Consider the following 20702-nt stretch of genomic DNA (forward strand, 5'->3'; position numbering starts at 1 on the left):
TATTCTACTTTTTAGTTCCTTGAGGTTTTCTTTGCAGCCAATACACAACAGACATGGACTCATTGGAAGGTGGAATGTTTAGAAGCTCTGTTTCCTGTGAGGAACGTTCAGAAGCACCGTTTCCTGTGAGGAACGTGAGCATGACCATCCATATCGATCTGTCTGCATTTTTCTGTCGCCACTAGACCTAATTATGGAGAGAGAGACATGGAGGGAGCTCCTGTGACCCTCAAGTCCCTTCATCGCGTCCCCTTCCAGTTGGCTTTCCGAGTTTAGCTCCCATGTTGTTTGGCTCATGGAGGTTTATGTCCTCTATCTCGGTCATCGTCCCCCCCTCCCCGGTGTGCCCACCCACGTCACAGGCCCCACTCAGCCCCGCTTCCTCTCCCCTTGGCCTCACCTTGATGTCAGGGGGGTGTCCTCTGCTCCGACTCATGGGCAGTGGCTGGCTTCCTTCCAGTACTTTCTCTGGATAATGCATAGGGATGACATATCTTCTAGTGTCTGCTGTTGCGCTTACCGGTGACATTTCTGGGCTGGTGTGGGATGCCTGGGATGCAGCCGTCTCCCTGGTGATTGTGGATGACGTTTCACTGTCCCCTGCTTCTGGTGGCACAGATGAGAACTCCAGGCCTCGTGCTCTCTCTGCTGGCACACACGTCTTCCCTCCGCGCTGGCTGCACACCCGCCCATGGGGTTTCTGCAGGAGAGGAGACAGCCAGAGGCCCAAGTGGGGTGTGTGGCAGGCAGGCAGCAACCCTGGTCACCGTGGTGGCCTCTGCCCTGCATCTCGACAGCAACCCTGGTCACCGTGGCGGCCTCTGCCTTGTGTCTCAGCAACAACCCTAGTCACTGCAGCGGCCTCTGCCCTGCGTCTCGCCAGCAACCGTGGTCACCATGGCAGCCTCTGCCCTGCGTCTCAGCAGCAACCCTGGTCACCGTGGCGGCCTCTGCTCTGCTTCTCAGTGCTGCCTGGTGTGACCCCCAGGGTCTTGGTCAGTATGAGGCCACACAGCTCACGTGCACTTCCCCTAGCTGCTTTCACAGCAGAGATGAGAGGTCCCCATGGAGCTCACATGGCCCCTAGAGACTTGCAGACCCTTGTGCTGTCAGATAGAGGAGGCTGAGGTTCAGAGAGGCACAGTCACCTTCTTGAAGATGCACAGCCATGAGTGAAGAAGCTGGGATTTCTCCTGGTCTCTCTGACCCTGGAACATGTGGCCTCTGGGTGTGCCCAGTAAGAGACATTAAAGAAGGGCCTCCCCCATGAGCCCTGACTGAGGGGGGCACCAGGCACCCCGTCAATGTGCTTTGTGATTCACAGAGGAGAAGGCAAAGGGCATGTCGGGGGTGGGGATGGGGCAGCCAGAGGGGGCGGTCCTGGCCTATGTGAGCCTCCTTTGGGGGAGGGTGCCAGGAACTACCCCATGATCCTCTATTCTCATGTGAGCCACAGGACCCCAACCCAGATCCCCATAGCAAAGGCAAAGTCAGCAACTCAACAAAGCACATGGCCAGGTGTGGGGCTCACTCCTGCAATCCCAGCACCATGGGAGGTCGAGCAGAAGGATGGCTTGAGGCCAGGAGTTCGAAACTGGCCTGGGCAACACGATGAGACCACTCTATAAAAAAAAAAAAAAAAAATTGGCTGTGTGGGGTAGTGCATTCTTGTAGTCCCAACTACTTGGGAAGCTGAGGTGTGGGCATCCTGGGGCTGGGGTTCTCCAAGGGTGGGGGGTCCTGGGGCGGGGCGTCCCAGGGCTGCGGGCCATGACCAGGTTTTGCACCTCTGCCTGCTGACGGCCCTGGGGCTGTGACGGCGATTTTGCATGGAGCCCACCCTGCAGCCCTGCTTGCTGAGGGCTACTCAGGAGGGGCTGCGGCAGTGCCCACCCACATGTGGAGCCCGGGATGCAGCCCCCACCCACCCAACCTCTGGAGCTGTGCCTGGAGCCGGGGGGTTCGGGTGCCATGGCAGCCTCCAAGGGGCTGAGGACTCAGGGAGGGTGCTGGAGGCTGGCCGGCCTCTGAGGGGCAGGGGGCCGCCAGGGCCACCAAGCTGGTGCACCCACCGAGGGGCCGGGGCGCTGCTTCTGTTGCCTGTGGGAGTAGTGAATGGTAGAGAGTGAAGTGGTTCCTGCGAGGCTGGCCACACACCAGTGGGACCTGTCCTGGGGCCGCAGGAGATGCGGGAGTGGGCCACTGAGTCACGGGCACCAGCCTTGGGCCATCTCCAGAGGATGGCGGTAGGGGCAGAGCCCAGCAGGAGGTGCTGCACGGGGCGCCCTCCCTGTGGCCCTGGGCCCTGAGCCGCTGGCTGTGAGGTGGAGCTGCCGGCTGTGGGGTTGGAGGCGCCGGCTGTGGGGTTGGAGGCGCTGGCTGTGAGGTGAGGCCTCTGCCGGCTGTGAGGTGAGGCCTTTGCCGGCTGTGGGGTTGGAGGCGCCGGCTGTGAGGTGAGGCTTCTGCCGGCTGTGAGGTGAGGCCTCTGCTGGCTGTGGGGCTAGATGCGCCGGCTGTGAGGTGATGAGGCCTCTGCTGGCTGTGGAGTTGGAGGCGCCGGCTGTGGGGTTGGAGGCGCCGGCTGTGGGGTTGGAGGCGCCGGCTGTGGGGTTGGAGTCGCCGGCTGTGAGGTGAGGCTCTGTTGGCTGTGGGGTTGGAGGCGCCGGCTGTGGAGTTGGAGGCGCCGGCTGTGGGGTTGGAGTTGCCGGCTGTGAGGTGAGGCCTCTGCTGGCTGTGAGGTGAGGCCTCTGCCGGCTGTGGGGTTGGAGGCGCCGGCTGTGGGGTTGGAGTCGCCGGCTGTGAGGTGAGGCTCTGTTGGCTGTGGGGTGGGGCTGCCCGCTGTGGGGTTGGAGCTGCCGACTGTAGGGTTGGAACCCCCGGCTGTGGGATTGGAGCCTCTGGCTGTGAGGTGCGGCCTCTGCTGGCTGTGGGGTGTAGCCGCCGGCTGTGGGGTTGGAACCGCCGGCAGTGAGGTGAGGCCTCTGCCAGGCAGCCCCCGCTGAGTGTTTTTCCTTCCACTGACTCTGGCCCCGGGCCAGACTTGCAAACGTTGACCCACATTCCCCCTGTGCCCGGCAGAAACTAGGCCACCAGCGAGGCTGGGGAGGGTGTCCCGGCCCGCGCAGGGCCAGCTCAGACTTTCCAGGCTGGGGAGTAGGTCTTGAGGGCCAGAACGGGGAGGGGGGGCTCTTCCCGGGGCCTCCGGCGCAGCTGGCCCAGAGAAGAGCACGGAGGCCACCCGGGCCAGGAAGAAGCTAGCCGCCCTGCCCCCACAGCCCTGCCTGCAGCCTGCACTACCAGGGCCCCACTTCCCAGTTTCTTCCCACTCCGCCTGCAGGGCGTACCAGCTGCTCCCTCCGGCCCTCCAGGCCTGGGGCCATCGCTCTCCCCGGGGGGCTGGTCCCAGGCCTCCCACCCTAGGGCTGCGCTCCTTGAACCACCTCTGAAGTGGTCCCTCTATCCGGACCTGCCGGTTGGGCCCTGTTGGTCCTTTTTTCTGCCAGCCTGACTGGGCCACCTCCCAATGACACGGCCTCGGCAGGAGAGGCCCCGACACCTTGCTGAACACCCTGGAGGAGCCCATTTGCTGTCGTGGGGCTGGGGGTGGAGGGAGGCCGGCTGGAGGGTGTCTCTCTCCCCATAGGCACTGCCTGCTGTGCCCAAAGTCTGGCTGCAGCTCCCTGGAGACGTCCGGTGGGGCCTCGGGCAAGGCCACCTTCAAAGCTTGTGGCCGCAGGGAAGGTGGGAACAGCTGCTGGGACACAGGGCACCCCCCTGGGTTCCACATAATGGCAACCTCATCCAAAGAAGAGGGGCAGGGAGCAGGGCCCTCCAGGCCCCATGTTCTTCCCATAGCCCCTCCATGGGCTTCCCACACCACCCCCATGGCCTTCCCACGCCACCCCACCTCCTTCCCACGCGGCCCCCCACGTCCTTCCCAGGCCCCCTGCACCTCCTTCCCACCCTCCTCCATGTCCTTCCCATGCCTCCCACGTTCTTGTCTCATGGTCGGCGACAGGTCCTATGGGAGTGGCCCCTATTGCTGGGGAGGGGTTCTGGTGACACAGGGCTGTGGGGACGCACAATCTCCCCTCCTGGAGAAAGGACTCAGTCACCACCCAGCTCCCCCACTCCTACTCCTCCTCCCCAGCCCCAGGGTGGGGCCCACTGAGACTGGGGGGCTCTGGGGAGAGGCGAGGCCAGGCCTGGCCTGCTGGACTCCTCCAGGACGGATACCTGGCGACGGGGACACCCAGTGATGAGGGGTGTGTGGGGCAGGGGACAGGATGGGCCTGGGTAGAGGCTAGGGCAGGGGACGTTGCGCCCTCCAGTGCCCACTGAGTCCCTGCAGTGACATCCACCCTCTCTCAGCAGGGTCCGTAAGCATCCTCCAGATCAAAGGCAGGGTCATTCTCAGATGCAGGCATGTGCATGGCGTGTGAGCACGTGTGCTCTGTGTGTGCACCCATGTATGGGGTGTGTGGCATGGTGCAGCTGTGTCAGGGGCATGCGTCCATATACAGGTGTGTGCACATGTGTGTGTGGTATGCATGCATGTCCACATATGTGTGTGGGCCTGGTGGGTACTCAGGTGTCGCCATCCCATGCCCCACCCTGTGCCAGATGAAGTGGGAGCAGAGAAGGGACCCCATCAGCCTCTGCAGTGGACATTGAGCTCTGTCCCCTCCCTGGCACCTCCTTCCACTCGGCCCTGCCTCTGAGGGCCCCTGGCAGCTGGAACAGCCTGATGTGAGGGCTTGAAGCTGGGCCGTGGCCTGGGAAAGCCTCCTCTTGGCCGGTAGCATCTCCCTGGGGTGTGTGTGGGGCCGGGGCAAGTGGTCCCTGGGCTAAAGGAGCAAAGGCTTCCAGCAGAATGGCTGTACCCCCGAGCCTTCCTAGAATCCAGGCTGCGAGCATCTGTGTTAAGAGGCTAAGAAACAAGGAGGCAGGTGCCTCTTTGTTTGCCCCGGGCGCCTCTGGCTTAGTCTGAGCCACCCTCTGCTGCCCCGTGCTGCCCCCACTGCCCTTTCCAGCCCAGGGATGCTGCTAGAAAGAGGCTTCCCTGTGAGCACTCAGCCTCCTCAACCTAATGCCAATCCGAAAATGGCAACTGAGTTTAGCTACAGCAAAGGGCTTTACCATCATGTCAGAGATTGAGAGTGGGAAACTCTATTGGGAAAAAGAAAATGTGAAATTTAAAGCATAAATCCCTGAATTCCAAATCCCTTTCCTTGGATCCACAGCCAACCCTGGCCAGCCAGCACAGGGCTGCCAAGGCCGGCCCTGGGGCTGACTCAGAGCTTGGACAGAGTCCCACACTCAGTAGAGCCGCTTGGCTGGTCTGTCAGTCACGAGGAAAGGGATTATCTCTGTGCTAAAGCATGTGGAGCCATCTGGTGAGGTCGCCCCCATCCCACACTCTGCAGAGGGAGAAACTGAGGCCTTGAGAGAGCATAGCCCATGCCGGGTCACACAGCCGTGGACGGGCCTGAGCCGGAATCCTTGTCCCCTGACACTAGCATGGGGCTTCCTCTGGCCCCTCCTTGCTGAGGAGGAGAGATGAGGGGCACCCACACCCTCACGGGGCTGAGTCTCTTCTATCCCATCAGAACCCTGAAAACAGGGACACAAGTGGTCTGCGGCCACCAGCCTGGGTGCATAGGCCCATGGGGAGGGGCTGGCTGTCTTAGGAGCCCTGTACCTGAATGCAGAATGACAGAAACTCACTGCAAACCTTGGTAACTTGTGGGCGCCTCCTCCACCCTCTCTCTACACTGATCCAACTGCTGCCTCACACGCATGTGTATAGGGGAGGCCTATGCCCTATGGCTCTGGTGTCCCCTCCAGACAGGGTCTACACAGCCCGTGGAGGCCTCTGTCCTTGCACTCCCACTAGGCAGAGCTCTCTCCTGCCCCTGGCCTTCCTGGTGGATTTCGGTGCTGAGTTCTGAGCCAAGGTGTGAGAGGAGGGGCGCCATCATCCCAAGGAGTGCACTGTAGACTCAGCTGTCAGGGAAGAACATCAAGGAGCCTTCAGCACCTTTGCTGGGAGACCAGCCCCTCAACCTTGTCCATCTACTCCTGTGGGCCAAAACTCATGACTTTTAGGTCTTTGATCAATTTTCTCCATGGTTAATTTTTTTGTTTATGGTGTGAGGTAGGAGTCCAAATACCATCTTTTGCAAATGGAGGTCCAGTTGTCTCAGCACCATTTGCTGAAGAGCTGATCTCTCCTCCAATGAGTGACTTTGGCACCCTTGTTGAAACCAGTTCACCATAAAAGTAGGGGTTTATTTCTGGACTTTCAATTCTGTTCCATTGTCTCTATACCTAGCCTTAAGCAAGTACCATACTGTCTTGATTACTATAGTTTTGTAGTAATTTTTGAAATTGAGACGTGTAAGTCTTCCAATTTAGTTCTTTTATTGGGTAGTTTTGGCTATCTGAGTCGTCTTGCAATTTCATATGAATTTTAGGATCGGACTTTCCATTTCTGCAAAAAAAAAAAAAAAAAAAAAAGCTGTTAGAATTTTGATGGGGATTGGATTGAATCTGTAGACCAATATGGGGACTATTGCTATCTTAACAATATTAATTCTTCTAATTGAGGAACACAAGATGTCTTTCCACATATTTAATTGTTTAATTTCTTCTAACAATGTTTTGTAGTTTTCAGTGTTCAAGTTGTGTTCTTCTTTGGTTGAATTTATTCCTAAGTTTATTCTTTTTGATGTGATTATAAATGGAATTATTTTCTTAATTTCATTTTCATATTGTTCATTGTTTTAGAAATGCAACTGATTTTTAAAATATTGATCTTGCATTTTCAGCCTTGCAGAACTCATTTCTCAGCTCCAATATTTTTTGCATGGATTTCTGATTATTTTGTATGCATGAAATCATGTCATCTGCAAATAGAAGTAGTTTTACTTCTTCCTTGTCAACCTGGCTGCCTCTAATTTTATTTTCTTGCCTAATCATTCATATTGAACCAACTTTGCATTCATTATGCATAATCTTTTTGAAAATGTTGCTGGATTAAGTTCGTTGGTATTTTGTCAAACATTTTTGCAGCTATATTCATAAGAGATACTAGAAAGTTTACTTTTTTGTGACTATTCTGTCTAGTTTTGGTATCAGGGTAACACTGGCCTCCGAATGAGTGAGGAAGTGTTCCATTTTGGAAGAGTTTAAGAAGGATTGTTATTAATCATGCTTCAAACATTTGGTAAAGTTCACCAGGGAAGCCATCTCATCCTGGACTTTTCTTTGTGGGAAGTTTTGTTTTTTTCCTACTTCAATCTCTTCATTTGTGTTAGGTCTATTCAGGTTTTCTATTTCTTCATGAATCAGTTTCAATAGTTTCTGTCTTTCCAGGAATTTGTCCATTTCATTTAGATTATTTAATTGGTTGGCACATTGTTCATAAGAGTCCCTCATACATCTTTTCATTTCTGTAATGTCATTAGTAATGTCTTCTATTTCATTCCTGATTTTAGTAAATTTGAGTCTTCTCTTTTTTCTTAGTCTGGCTATTCAATTTTCTTGATGTTTTTAAAAACCAACTTTTTTTTTTTTTTTTTTTTTTTTTTTTGAGGTGGTGTCTCACTTTGTCTCCCAGGCTGGAGTGCAGTGGCACGATCTCAGCTCACTGCAAGCTCCGCCTCCCAGGTTCACACCATTCTCCTGCCTCAACCTCCGGAGTAGCTGGGACTACAGGAGCCCGCCACCATGCCTGGCTAATTTTTTGTATTTTTTAGTAGAGACAGGGTTGTACCATGTTAGCCAGGATGGTCTCAGTCTCCTGACCTTGTGATCCGCCCACCTCGGCCTCCCAAAGTGCTGAGATTATAGGCGTGAGCCACCACACCTGACCTTCCAAAAACTGACTTTTCTTCTTTCCTTTCTTTCCTTTCTTTCCTTTCTTTCCTTTCTTTTCTTTCTTTTCTTTCTTTTCTTTCTTTTCTTTCTTTTCTTTCTTTTCTTTCTTTCTTTCTTTCTTTCTTTCTTTCTTTCTTTCTTTCTTTCTTTCTTTCTTTCTTTCTTTCTTTCTTTCTTTCTCCTTCCTTCCTTCCTTCCTTCCTTCCTTCCTTCCTTCCTTCCTTCCTTCCTTCCTTCCTTCCTTCCTTTCTTCTTTCTTTCTTTCTTCCTTCCTTTCTTTCTTTCTTTCATTCTTTCTGTCTGTCTGTCTGTCTTTCTTTCTTTCTCAGGGTCTCACTGTGTCACCTGGGCTGGAGTGCAGTGGTGGCATGATCTTGGCTCACTGCAGCCTTGACTTCCTGGGCTCAAGCCTCCTGGGTAACTGGGATCATAGGTGTGTGCCACCACACGCAGCTATTTTTATTTTTGTAGTGATGGGGTTTTACCATTTGCCTCTGGTGGTCTTGAACTCCTGAGCTCAAGCGATCTGCCGGCCTCAGCCTCCCAAAGTGCTGGGATTACAGGTGTGAGCCACCATACCCGGCCTGTTTTAATTGATCTTTAAATTATTTTTCTACTGTAATTTATCTCTGCTCTACTATTTATTATTTCCTTCTGCTTACTTTGACTTAGTGTGCTGTCTTTTTCTAGTTTCTTTAGGTGGAAGGTTGGGTTATTGATTTGAAATCTCTTTTTATTTAGTGTAAGTATCCACAGCTGTACATTTCCCTGTAAGCACTGTTTAGCTTCATCTGTAAGTTTTAGTGTATGGTGTTTTCATTTCCATTTATCTCAAACTATCTTCTAAATTTTCTTGTGAGTTCTTCTTTGCCCTAGTGGATACTAAGGAGTTCAGTGTTTTATTTTAACATATTTTTGAATTACCCAAATTTCTTTCTGTTATTGATTTCTAATTTCATTCAATTGTGGTAAGAGAACATACTTTGCATGATTTCAATCATTTTAAATTTATTGAGATTTATTTTATGACAACATCGGGTTTATTCTGTCAGACATTCCATGTGCACTTGAGAATAATGGGCAGTTTGCGGTTGTTGGTGGAGTGTTCTACAGATGTCTAGGTGGGTTAGAGCGTGTTAACGTCTTCTAGTGACTTTTGATTTTCTGTCCTGTTGCTTTATCCATGATTGGAAATGGGCTATTGAAACCTGGAAGTCTCCAGCTGTTATTGTTGAATTGTCCATTTTGCCCTTCATCATTTCAGCTTTGGCTTCATGTATCTTGGGGCTCTGTGTCAGGTGCACATACATTGATAATGGTGATATTTTCTTGATGGATGTACCCTTTTATCACTATAAAATATCCTTGTCTGTTGTAACAACTTTTGTCTGAAGGTCTATTTTCTTTCATATTGTCACAGTCACTCCAGCTCTCTTCTGCCTACTATTCTATCTTTGCTCTTTTATTTCCGAGTATCTTTGAATGTGCGTGGAATCATGGTTTTTAAAAGTCACCCCTTCTATCTGCTGCTTTTTAACTGGAGTGTTTAATTAACATTTAGTTGACACTACATACTGACTTGATAAGGGAGAATTTAGGCATACCATTTGCTATTTGTTTTCCATATCTTAGGTCTTTTTTGTTCCTATGTGTCTATATGGCCTTCTTTGATGTTAAATAGATATTTCCTAGTGTCTCATTTCAACGTATTTCCAATGTATTTGTCATTTCTTTCTTTCTTTTTTTTGAGACGGAGTCTCACTTTGTTGCCGAGGCGGAGTACAGTGGCATGATCTTGGCTCACTGCAACCTCCTCCTCCCAGGTTCAAGCAATTCTCCTGCCTCAGCCTCCTGAGTAGCTGGGATTACAGGCACCCACCACAATGCCCAGCTTTTTTTATTTTTTATTTTTTATTTTTTAGTAGAGACGGGATTTCATTGTGTTGGCCAGGCTGGTCTCAAACTCCTGACCTCAGGTGATGCACCTGCCTCGGCCTCCCAAAGTGCTGGGATTACAGGCGTGTCCAGCCTGTTATGTGTATTTTATTACAATAAAAAATTGGGGAAAATATTTTTAAAGGACAGTGTAAATATCAAAGTTTGTGTGTGTAGCTCTTTTTTCACCTACCTGACTTAAAAGACAACTGCAGAGCGTGATAATTAGACATCTGTGCTGGTAGGCAAATGATGTATAGACATTTAAATTATATGACAATGATAGCACAAAGGAGGAGGAGGGAACAGAGCTGTATATGAGCAAAGTTTTTGTATGACATTGACATTAAATTATAATTCTTCTGAGATCAGTTGTTACAAATTAAGATATTAATTGTAATCCCTAGGACATCTGCTAAAAAGACACCTCAAAAGATAGTAAAAGAAATGACAGAGCAAGACTCTGCCTCAAAAAAAAAAAATACACATAACACCAAATTTACCATCTTAGCCATTTGAAAGTGTATAGTTGAGTGGCATTAAATACATTCATCATGTATAAACTTCACCCCATCCATCTCCATAACACTTCATCTTGTGAAACTGAAACTGTGCACTCATTAAGCAACAACTCCCCATTTCTGCTCCCCCCAGCTCCTGGCAACCACCAATCTACTGTCTGTCTCTCTGAATGTGACTATTCTAAGTACCTCATCTAAGTGGAATCACACAATCTTTGTGTTTTGTGACTGGCTTATTTTACTTAGCATAATGTCCTCAAGGGTCAGCCATATTTTAGCATATGTCCTTTCTTTGTAAGACGAAATTTCCTTTCCTTCTAAGGCTAAATAATATTCTGCTTATCCATTTGTTCATTGGTAGGCACTTGAATTAACTTTGCATTTTAGCTGTTGTGAATAACGCTGCTATGAACTTGAGTATACAAATGTATTTTCAAGACCTTGATTTCCATTATTTTGGGTATATACCCACAAGTGCAATGTGGAATCATACATTCTATTTCTAATTTTTTGAGGAACTCACATCGTGTTTTTCATTGACACTGTGCCATTTTATATTCCCATCAATAGTTCACAATGGTTCCAGATTCTCCACATCCTTGCCAATATTTGTTATTTTGGGGTTTTTTGATAGTAGTCATCTTAATGGGTGTGAGGTGATGTCCTATTATAGTTTTAATTTGCATTTCCTCAATAATAAATGATGTTGGGAATCTCTTCCTTTGCTTATTGACCAATTGTAGATCATCTTTGGAGAGATATCTATTCATGTCCTCCGCCCATTTTTAAATTGAGTTTTTTGTCTTAGAGCTTTAGGAGTTTTCTTTATATTCTGGATATTAATGCCTTATCAGATAAATGGTTTGTAAATATTTTCTCCCATCAGCTGGGTGCAGTGGCTCACACCTGTAATCCCAGCGCTTTGGGAGGCTGAGGCGGGTGGATCACCTGAGCTCAGGAGTTTGAGACCAGCCTGGGCAACACGGTGAAACCCTATCTCTACTAAAATACAAAAAATTAGCCAGGCATGGCAGCGTGCACCTGTAACCCCAGCTACTCAGGAGGCTGAGACAGGAGAATCGCTTCAACCCAGGAGGTGGAGGTTGCAGTGAGCCAAGATTGCATCACTGCACTCCAGCCTGGGTGACAGAGGGAGACTCCATCTCAAAAAAAAAAAAAAAGATTTTCTCCCATCTTTTGAGTTGCCTCTTTATTCTGTTGATGTTGCCTTTTGATACACAAATACTCTAATTTTCATGATGTCCACTTTACTTTCTTCTTTTGTTGCCTGTGCTTTTGGTGTCATATCCAAGAAATCATTGTAAAATCTGAAGTTGTACAGCTTTGTCTTACATTTTCTTTTAGGAAGTTTATAGTTTAGGGCATTATATTTACGTCTGATCAGTTTTGAGTTAATTTTTACATACGGTGTAAGGCAAAAGGTCTAACTTCATTCTTTTTTTTTTTTTTTTTTTTTTTTTTTGAGATGGAGTCTCGCTCTGTTGCCAAGGCTGGAGTGCAGTGACGTGATCTCGGCTCACTGCAACGTCTGCCTTCCAGGTTCAAGAGATTCTCCTGCCTCAGCCTGCCAAGTATCTGGGATTACAGGTGTGTGCCACCACGCCTGGCTAATTTTTGTATTTTTAGTAGAGACGGGGTTTCACCATGTTGGCCAGGCTGGTGTCAAACTCCCGATGTCAGGTGATCCGCTCGTCTCGGCCTCCCAAAGTGCTGGGATTACAGGCTTGACCAACTTCATTCTTTTGCATGTGGATGTCCAGTTTTCCCAACACCATTTGTCAAAAAGACTATTCTGGCTGGGCGTGGTGGATTACGCCTGTAATCCCAGCACTTTGGGAGGCCCAGGTGGGCAGATCACTTGAGGTTAGGAGTTCAAGACCAGCCTGGCCAACATGGCAAAACTCAGTCTGTACTAAAAATACAAAAGAAATTAACCAGGGGTAGTGGTGCACGTCTGTAATCCTAACTCAAGGGTGGCTGAGGGAGGAGAATCGCTTGAACTCAGGAGACGGAGGCTGCAGTGAGCCGAGATTGTGCCGCTGAACTCAAGCCTGAGCAACAGAGTAAGATTGTGTCAAAAAGAAAAAAAAGAAAGAAAAAAGATTATAAGACTATTATTTATCCCATTGAATGGTCTTGGCACTTTTGTCAAAAATTGTCTGGCCATATATGTGAGAGTTTATTTCTGGCATAAAGATAGAGCATAGTTTTTTGTTTTTTTTTGTTTTTGTTTTTTTTTTTGAGATGGAGTCTTACACTCTCATCCAGGCTGGAGCGCAGTGGCAAGATCTCAGCTCACTGCAACCTCCACTTCCCGGGTTCAAGTGACTCTCCTGCCTCAGCCTCCCAAGTAGCTGGGATTACAGGTGCACACTACCACACCTGGCTGATTTTTGTTTTTTTTTTTTAGTAGAGATGGGGTTTCGCTATGTTGGCCAGACTGGTCACAAACTCCTGACTTCGTGATCTGCCCACCTTGGCCTCCCAAAGTGCTGGGATTACAGGCATGAGCCACCGTGCCCAGCCAGCTTATTCTATTCTTGATTACTGGAGCCTTGTAGTAAATTTACTAGATTATTAGATTTTGATTACTATAGCTTTGTAGCAGATTTTGAAATCAGGAAGTGTAAGTAACCCAGCGTTGTTCTTCTTTTAAAGATTATTTTGGCTACCTGGGGTCCCTTCAGAGCCCATGTGAATTTTAGAGTGGATTTTTCTGCTGCTCTCTTTTGGTTTTGGTTTGCTTGGAATCCCTTTTTTCACCCTTTCACTTTCAGTATATTTGTGTCTTTGAATTTAAATCAAGATTTCTGTAGACAGCATAGAGTTGAATTATGTGTTTTTATTCATTCTGCCAATCTCTGTCTTTTGAGTAGAGAGTTTATTTCATTTTCATTTAAAGTAATTACTGGCCAGTTGTAATGGCTCATGCCTGCAACGCCAGCACTTTGGGAGGCTAAAGTGGGTGAATCACTCAAGCTCAGGAGTTTGAAACCAGCCTGGGCAACATGGTGAAACCCAGTCTCTACAAAAAATATAAAAAATTAGCTGGATGTGGTGGTATGCAACTGTAGTCTCAGCTACTTGGGAGGTTGAGGTGGGAGAATCACCTGAGCCCGACAGGTTGAGGCTGCAGTGAGCCATGATCATGCCACTGCACTCTAGTCTGGGCAAAAGAGTGAGAACCTGTCTCAAAATAACTAACAAAATAGATAAATAATCACTGATAATGAGGGATTTACATCTGTCATTTTGCTGCTTGTTTTCTATTTGCCTTATAGCTTTTTTGTCCTCCATTTTTTGCATTACTATGTGTTTTTATGTTGTTTATTTTTTAAGTGAAATATTTAAATTCCTTTCTATTTTCCCTTTGTGTACATCATATAGCTATTTCCTTTGTGGTTACCATGGGGATTACATTTAACATTCTAATGTTATAACTCTAATTTAAATTTATACCCACTTAATTTCAATAAATTCTGCTCCTTTACAGCTCTATCCCACTTCTTTCAGTTGCTGATGTCACAAAATTACATCTTAATTCACTGTGTGCCTCAAAACACAAATTAATAATTTTTAAAAATATATTAGACTCAAAGTATGAACAAAACAAAACATGGAGTTACAAACCAAAGTGACAGGAACACTAGCTTCTTGACTCATGCTTTTAAAAAATGCATTCTCTTAAATCATTTAGAAAACAAAAAAGGGGGGTTACAAGTGAATGTTACTATAATACTAACTTTTATCATTGCTCACATATCTACTTTTATTGAGATCTTTATTTCTTTATATAGCTTCAACTTACTCTCTATTGTCTTTTCATTTCACCCTATAGGACTTCCTTAAGCATTTCTTGCAGGGCAGGCCTAGAGGTAGTGAACTCCCGCCGTCATTGTTTTCATTGTTTAAAGTTTTATTTTCTCTCTCTGTCCCTTTTTTTTTTTTTTTTTTTTTTTTTTTTTATGTGATGGAGTTTCACTCTTGTTGCCCAGGCTGGAGTGTAGTGGTGCAATCTCTGCTGACTGCAACCTCCACCTCCCAGGTTCTAAGCGATTCTCCTGCCTCAGCCTCCTGAGTAACTGGAATTACAGGTGTGCACCACCACGCCCAGCTAATTTTTGTATTTTTAGTAGAGATGGGGTTTCACCATGTTAGCCAGGCTGGTCTCAAACTCCTGACCTCAGCTGGGATTACAGGAGTGAGCCACCACACCTAGCCCTCTCTCACTTTTGATGGACAGTTTTGCTATATATAGAGTCCTTAGTGTTTTTTTTTTTTTCCTTGAACACTCAGAATATATCAGCCCACTGTTTTCTGGCCTCCAAAGTTTTTGATATCTGCTAATAATCTTGTGACAATCCCTTGTATGTGATGAGTAATTCCTCTTGCTGCTTTCAAGATTCTGTCTTTTTATCTGTCTTCCAAAAGTTTGATGTATCTTGGTGTGGGTTCTTTGAGTTCATCTTACCTAGAGTTTGTTGAGCTTAGATGTTTATATACATGTCTTTCATTAGATTTGGGAAATTTTAAACTATTATTTCTTAAAATGTTCTCCTGACCCTTTCAGTCTCTCTTCTCCCACAATGCATATGTTGCCCTGTTTTATGGTATCCCACAGGTTTCTTAGGCTTTGTTCACTTTTCTTCAATATTTTTTCTTTCTGTTCCTCAGACAATAATTTCCATTGTCCTATCTTCAGGTTCACTGATTCTTTCTTCTGCCTGCTCTAATCTGCTTTTTAATCCCTCTAGTGAGTTTTCATTTCCGTGATTATACTTTTCACCTTCAGAATTTCTTTTTGGTTTCTTTTCAGGTTTTATATCTTTTTATGGATATTTCCGTTTTGATCATTCATTTTTTTGTTGACTTTCTTGATGTCTTCCTTTAGTCCTTTGAGCATCTTTAAGACAGTTGTTTTAAAGTCTTTGTCTAGTAGACATATAACCCGGTCTTTTTAGGGACAGTTTCAGTGGACTTTTTTCATTTAAATGGGCCATACTTTCCTGTTTCTTTGTATGCTTGTGATTCTTTTTCTTGAAAATCGGACATTTGAATCTAATATCACAATTCTGAAAATCAGGTTTCTCCCTTCCCTGAGGTTTGTTCCTTTTTGTTACTGTTTTGTTGTTGTTATAGGCTTTCTGTGTGCCAATGGTCAGTGTTAGGTACAAACATAAGGTCTTCTCAGGTCTTTTCTAAGCCTGGGCATGCCAATCACTTTCTAATTTTCCCCGTACATGCAGCTGCTTTTGAATGTCCTAGTCTTTAATGTCTTGGCTTCCAAAGAGAGAAAAGGAGAAAAATGAAGTCATTTCATCCAGTGCAGGAGAGCTTGCAATAATGGGGGGAGGTGAAACAATGGCCACCCGCTTCTTTGCACTCCTGTGATCAGAACAGCAATCAGCAATCAAAACACCAATCCAAAATATCTGAAGGAGAACATCCTTTTTTCTTGCTAGCCTCACTCCTGAAAGCTCTCTGTAAACTGCTACAAAAACATGTGCACAACTGTTTGCCCTGGGGCTGGTGGGGAGGATGGGTGACTGCTGTTGTACCAAAATTAACTGCATTTTGCCATCCAAACCTACTCCTGGAAGCTGCAATCCTTCAGTAGACTCCAGAGCTCCAAAACTGTTGCATCAGACAGATTGTGCCAGTGCAATTGTTGTCTGGGCAGGGAAACATATTTCTGGGGCTTATTGCTCCACCATCTTCCCAGAATCTTCCTAGAATGTCTTTTCTATGTCACCATGTCACTGCCTTTACCAGTGCTCTTTGTTTCTTTATGTGGTTTTGAGTTACTGTCTTGTGTTCTTTCATTTCACTCTAAGGTACTCACATTAGCATTTCTTGTAGGACAGATTTCCTAGTGATAAATTCTGGTTTTGATTACCTGAGAATGTCTTAATTTCACCTTAATTTTTTCAGATATAAACTTCTTGGTTGACAGTATTTTTTTTCCAGCATGTTTAATGTGTCATCCAACTGCCTACTGGCCTCCATGTTTTCTAGTAAAAAGTCAGGTGTTAACCTAACTAAGGATCCCCTGTATGAGATGAGTTGCTTCTCTCCTGCTGCCTTCATGATTCTCTCTTTGTCCTTGGCTTTGAAGATTTGATAACGATGTGTCTCAGTGTGGCTATCTCTTTGCATGTTCCCTACTTGGAATTGGTTGAGCTTATTGGATGTGTAGATTAATGTTTTTCTTTATCTTTGGGAAGTTTCAGTCATTATTTCTTCCAATAATTTTCTGCCCCTTTATCTCCTTCCTCTCTTTCTGGGGCCTTAATTATGCATTTACATTTGTTTGTATGTTTGATGATATCACACAGGTCTCTGAGTCACTGGTCAGTTTTCTTCATTCTTTTTTTCTCAGGCAGGATACTTTCAATTTACCTATTAACTTTTTTATTACACTTTACACTACCTGCTCAAATCTTCTGTTGAAATCCTCTAGTGAGAGTTTAAATTCAGTTATTGTACTTTTCAACTCCAGAATTTCTACTTAGTTCTCTATAATTTCTGTCCTTTACTGATATTCTGTATGTGGTGAAACATCACTCTTATACTTTAAATTATTTAAAAAAAGTTTTCGTTTGTTCTTGGAACATATTTAAGACATATAAATTTAAAGTATTTGTCTGGTACATCCAGCATCTTGCCTTCCTCAACAACAGTGTCTATTGATTGCTTTCTTCCCCATGTGTAGGTCATACTTTCTTGTGCTTTCCCACGCCTCACAATTTTTTTTATTGAAAAATGAGCATTCTAGGCCAGGCATGGTGGCTCAAGCCTGTAATCCCAGACTTTGGTAGGCTGAGGCAGGCGGATCATGAGGTCAGGAGATCGAGACCATCCTGGCTAACACGGTGAAACCCCATATCTACTAAAAATACAAAAAATTAGCTGGGTGTGGTGGCAGGTGCCTGTGTCCCAGCTACTCAACATTCTCCTGAGGCAGGAGAATGTTGTAAACCCAGGAGGTGGAGCTTGCAATTAGCCAAGATCGCACCACTGCACTCTAGCCTGGGGGACAGAGCAAGACTCTGTCTCAAAAAACAAAGGAAAGAAAAATGAACATTCTAAATAGTATAATGTGGCAACTCCAGAAATCAGATATCTCTCCATCCCCCAGGGTTTGTTGTAGTTTATTATTAACTTTTCTGAATTAATTATGCAAAATCTGTATTATCTACCATGTGTGGCCACTAAGTCTCCCCTCAGTTAGCTTAGTGGTCAGTTAATGGCCAGACAGAGATTTCCTTAAAGGCCCAGAACCAGTCATCTCCCAGTTTTTGTTTTGAGGTTCTATGCGTTAGAGAATGCTTTCAACACTCAGTTGGGCAGTTAACAACTCTGCACTAGCCCTCACTTCCTGCTTGCATAGAGCCTCAAGGTCAGTCAGAAGTATGAACTCAGTGCCTTCTGAGGTATTTCTGGAGCTCAGACTTGGGAATATATGTGGCCTTCTAGATTCCCAGAAATATGTTGGATTTTTTCAAATTTGCCCATAGACATCTTACTTCCCAGATTTTCCTTTTTTTTTTTTTTTTTTTTTTTTTTTTTTAGACGGAGTCTCGCTGTGTCGCCCAGGCTGGAGTGCAGTGGCGCGATCTCGGCTCACTGCAAGCTCCGCCTCCCGGGTTCACGCCATTCTCCCGCCTCAGCCTCCGAGTAGCTGGGACTACAGGCGCCCGCCACCACGCCTGGCTAGTTTTTTGTATTTTTAGTAGAGATGGGGTTTCACCATGTTAGCCAGGATGGTCTCGATCTCCTGACCTCGTGATCCACCCGCCTCGGCCTCCTAAAGTGCTGGGATTACAGGCTTGAGCCACCACGCCCGGCCAGATTTTCCTTTTTTTGTTGTTTGTTTGTTTGTTTGTGTATTACTTGCCCAACTGTTAGCCACCACCTTGGGCAACTGCAAAGTTCATCAACTGGTCAATTGCCTATAATTGTTTTCAACAGTAGCCCTGGGAGAAAAGTCTTTTCATGCTGGGTAAGCTCTGAATCAAGTCAGAAACAGACAGCTTCACAAGTGGTGTCTTCTAGGGAACCACCAGATAGGTCAAATAATAATGACTTTCTGGAAATGAGGCTTTGAAAGAGCTCCAGCTCCAGCTGTTAGTTTTTATCACAAATGTGGGCTGTTGATTTTTAAGGCTACTACAGAGCTGGAGGGGGTGGGTGGGAATGCGTGCTACTCTTACCAAGATTCAGCCTATTTTATCGATAAAATAAAATAAAATAACCCTACATAGATTGCTGCATGCCTTTGGTTAATTTCCAGAGTACTTAAAATGTATTCTGACATTTTTGCCAGTTTTCTCACAGATTGGAGGAAGACGAGAGTTCTCAGAGGTCCCTTTTTGCCACAGTCTTGACATCTTAATGTGGATACAAAAAGGTACTATGGCAAGTGCCACTGAAAACAGATAGGCTCATATTCGAGGGAGGTGGACTGCCGCACAGAGGAGAAAAAACAGTATTTAGAACCGGATAGTAGCAGCAGATTCTCCTCCCAGATCTGTGGCCGCCAGCAATGACCTGGCCTCCTTTGCAAGGTGGGACTGGAGGAGCCACTGTGAAACCTGATAAGAGTGAGTGCTGTGTTTGCTGGCCCTCCCATGAGCCTGGCATGGTGGCTGCAGTAGCGCTTCCAGAGGTGAAGCAGCTGGGCAAGGTCCCCACTAAACGTCAGTTAAATAAGTCAGAGAAGAGCAGGGGGATGAGCACTGTGTGGGCTGCGGCTCAGCTCACTGGCACCACTCCCATCCTCCTTCTGGGCATCCTCCTGGGCTGCAGAGGCTGCAAAGCTGAATCCAAGACCCCGGATTCCCCAACCTGATTCAGGCTCTGCCAGTCAATCGGAAGTGCTCAGAGAAAGCTGTATGCAGAATGGAGGCATGTGGGCAAGAGGGATGCAGGAGCGTGTGGCCATCTGCTGCTGGGGTGGCGGGTTCCTGCGCAGGGGAGCACCAGATGCCCACTCCACAGCCCTGTCCTGCTGTGCAGTGTGGGAGGTCACCCTTGGGCACTCAGTCCACAGTCTCTCTTCAACCCTCCTCACAATTCTATAAGCCACTTAGCCCCCATAGTAAATCCCTGTCTGCTCACACTGGTTACGGTAGGCTTAGTTCTCTGTAGGAGCTCTGATTGAAAATAAAACCCTAGCGTGACAGGATGTGACCAGGCACTCCTCTGGGGGTGGGGGGTGGGGCCTGCAACTGTTCTCCCTGAGGCCTATATGGCAGGAAGAAGGCAGCACGGGAACAATCTTTTAGGTAGGGAGAGCTGTACGTGCAAAGGCCCTGGGGTGTGAGCAGCCAGGGTGTCTCGGCCAGGGAGGAGGTCAGCGGGTGCTGAAGAGGAGGGAGAGACGAGAGTGGGGCAGGGAGAGCCACTGGACCATGTGGCCTCATCCCTGAGTCGGAAGCAGCCTTTAGAGAGCAAGTGTGTGCAGAGCCCGTGGTGCCTGGCTGGAAGGAGGCCCTCGGTGTGTGCAGAGCCCGTGGTGCCTGGCTGGAAGGAGGCCCTCGGTGTGTGCAGAGCCCGTGGTGCCTGGCTGGAAGGAGGCCCTCGGTGTGTGCAGAGCCCGTGGTGCCTGGCTGGAACGAGGCCCTCAATGTGTGTAGAGCCCATGATGCCTGGCCAGAGTGAGGCCCTCGGTACATGTCCGTGAGTGAACAGACAAGCAAGTGTTGGTGTGCCTGTGTGGCCTGCAAGCACACGACTTTCCAGGAGGGTTTTCAAATGCACAGCAGGGTCCCTTGAGGGAGCCAGAAACTGATCCTGGAGTCTGGGTGCTCTGGAGGAGACGGCCCCTCCCGTGGGTGGGGAGTTCGCGTCTGAGTCAGCTGGTGTGGTGTCAGCGTATGTGGCTGGGAGCTCCACGCTGCTGGGCCAGGCCTGGGTGCCTGTGCTACGCCCCAGGGAGGGGCTGTGGGCAGGCCCTGAAAGAGCCATTGACATGCCAGACCCCGAGGGCCCCCGGGCCAGAACGCTTGCAGAAAGGTAAAGAAGGCCTCTCCCTTCTCAGCTGGGCCTCCAGCACCCCTGCAGGGATCTTGGATTCTGGGGCCTGGGGCAGGGCCACAGCCTGAGGTGAAACAGAGCAGGGCTGGCAGTTAGGGGAAGCTCGCCAGGCATTCCTGTATGCCGCCTGCTCCACGCGGCTCACAAACAAACCCACGGAAACCCCACACCCGTCTGCTCAGATCCAATTTAAGCAGCACAGACTCCACCTCCCCATGCCCGACTGGGAAGGGAGCTTCACAGCACCTGCGGTTGTCCAAAAGTCCAACCTTAGCAACACATTTTGGTTAACAGACAACTTTTAAA

General features: G+C 47.6%; 1 long non-coding RNA gene across 1 annotated transcript; it reads right to left on the bottom strand.

Moving 5' to 3' along the window:
* Positions 1-39: 39 nt before the first annotated feature.
* On the bottom strand, positions 40-1237 carry LOC103246497 (uncharacterized). The gene is made up of 2 exons (XR_502445.3): positions 401-1237; positions 40-187 (listed from the first exon to the last, which is right to left on the bottom strand). It is a non-coding gene; the product is annotated as an uncharacterized lncRNA (long non-coding RNA).
* Positions 1238-20702: the final 19465 nt, after the last annotated feature.

The sequence above is a fragment of the Chlorocebus sabaeus genome, chromosome 27, assembly GCF_047675955.1.
Source record: "Chlorocebus sabaeus isolate Y175 chromosome 27, mChlSab1.0.hap1, whole genome shotgun sequence".
NCBI lineage: Eukaryota > Metazoa > Chordata > Mammalia > Primates > Cercopithecidae > Chlorocebus > Chlorocebus sabaeus.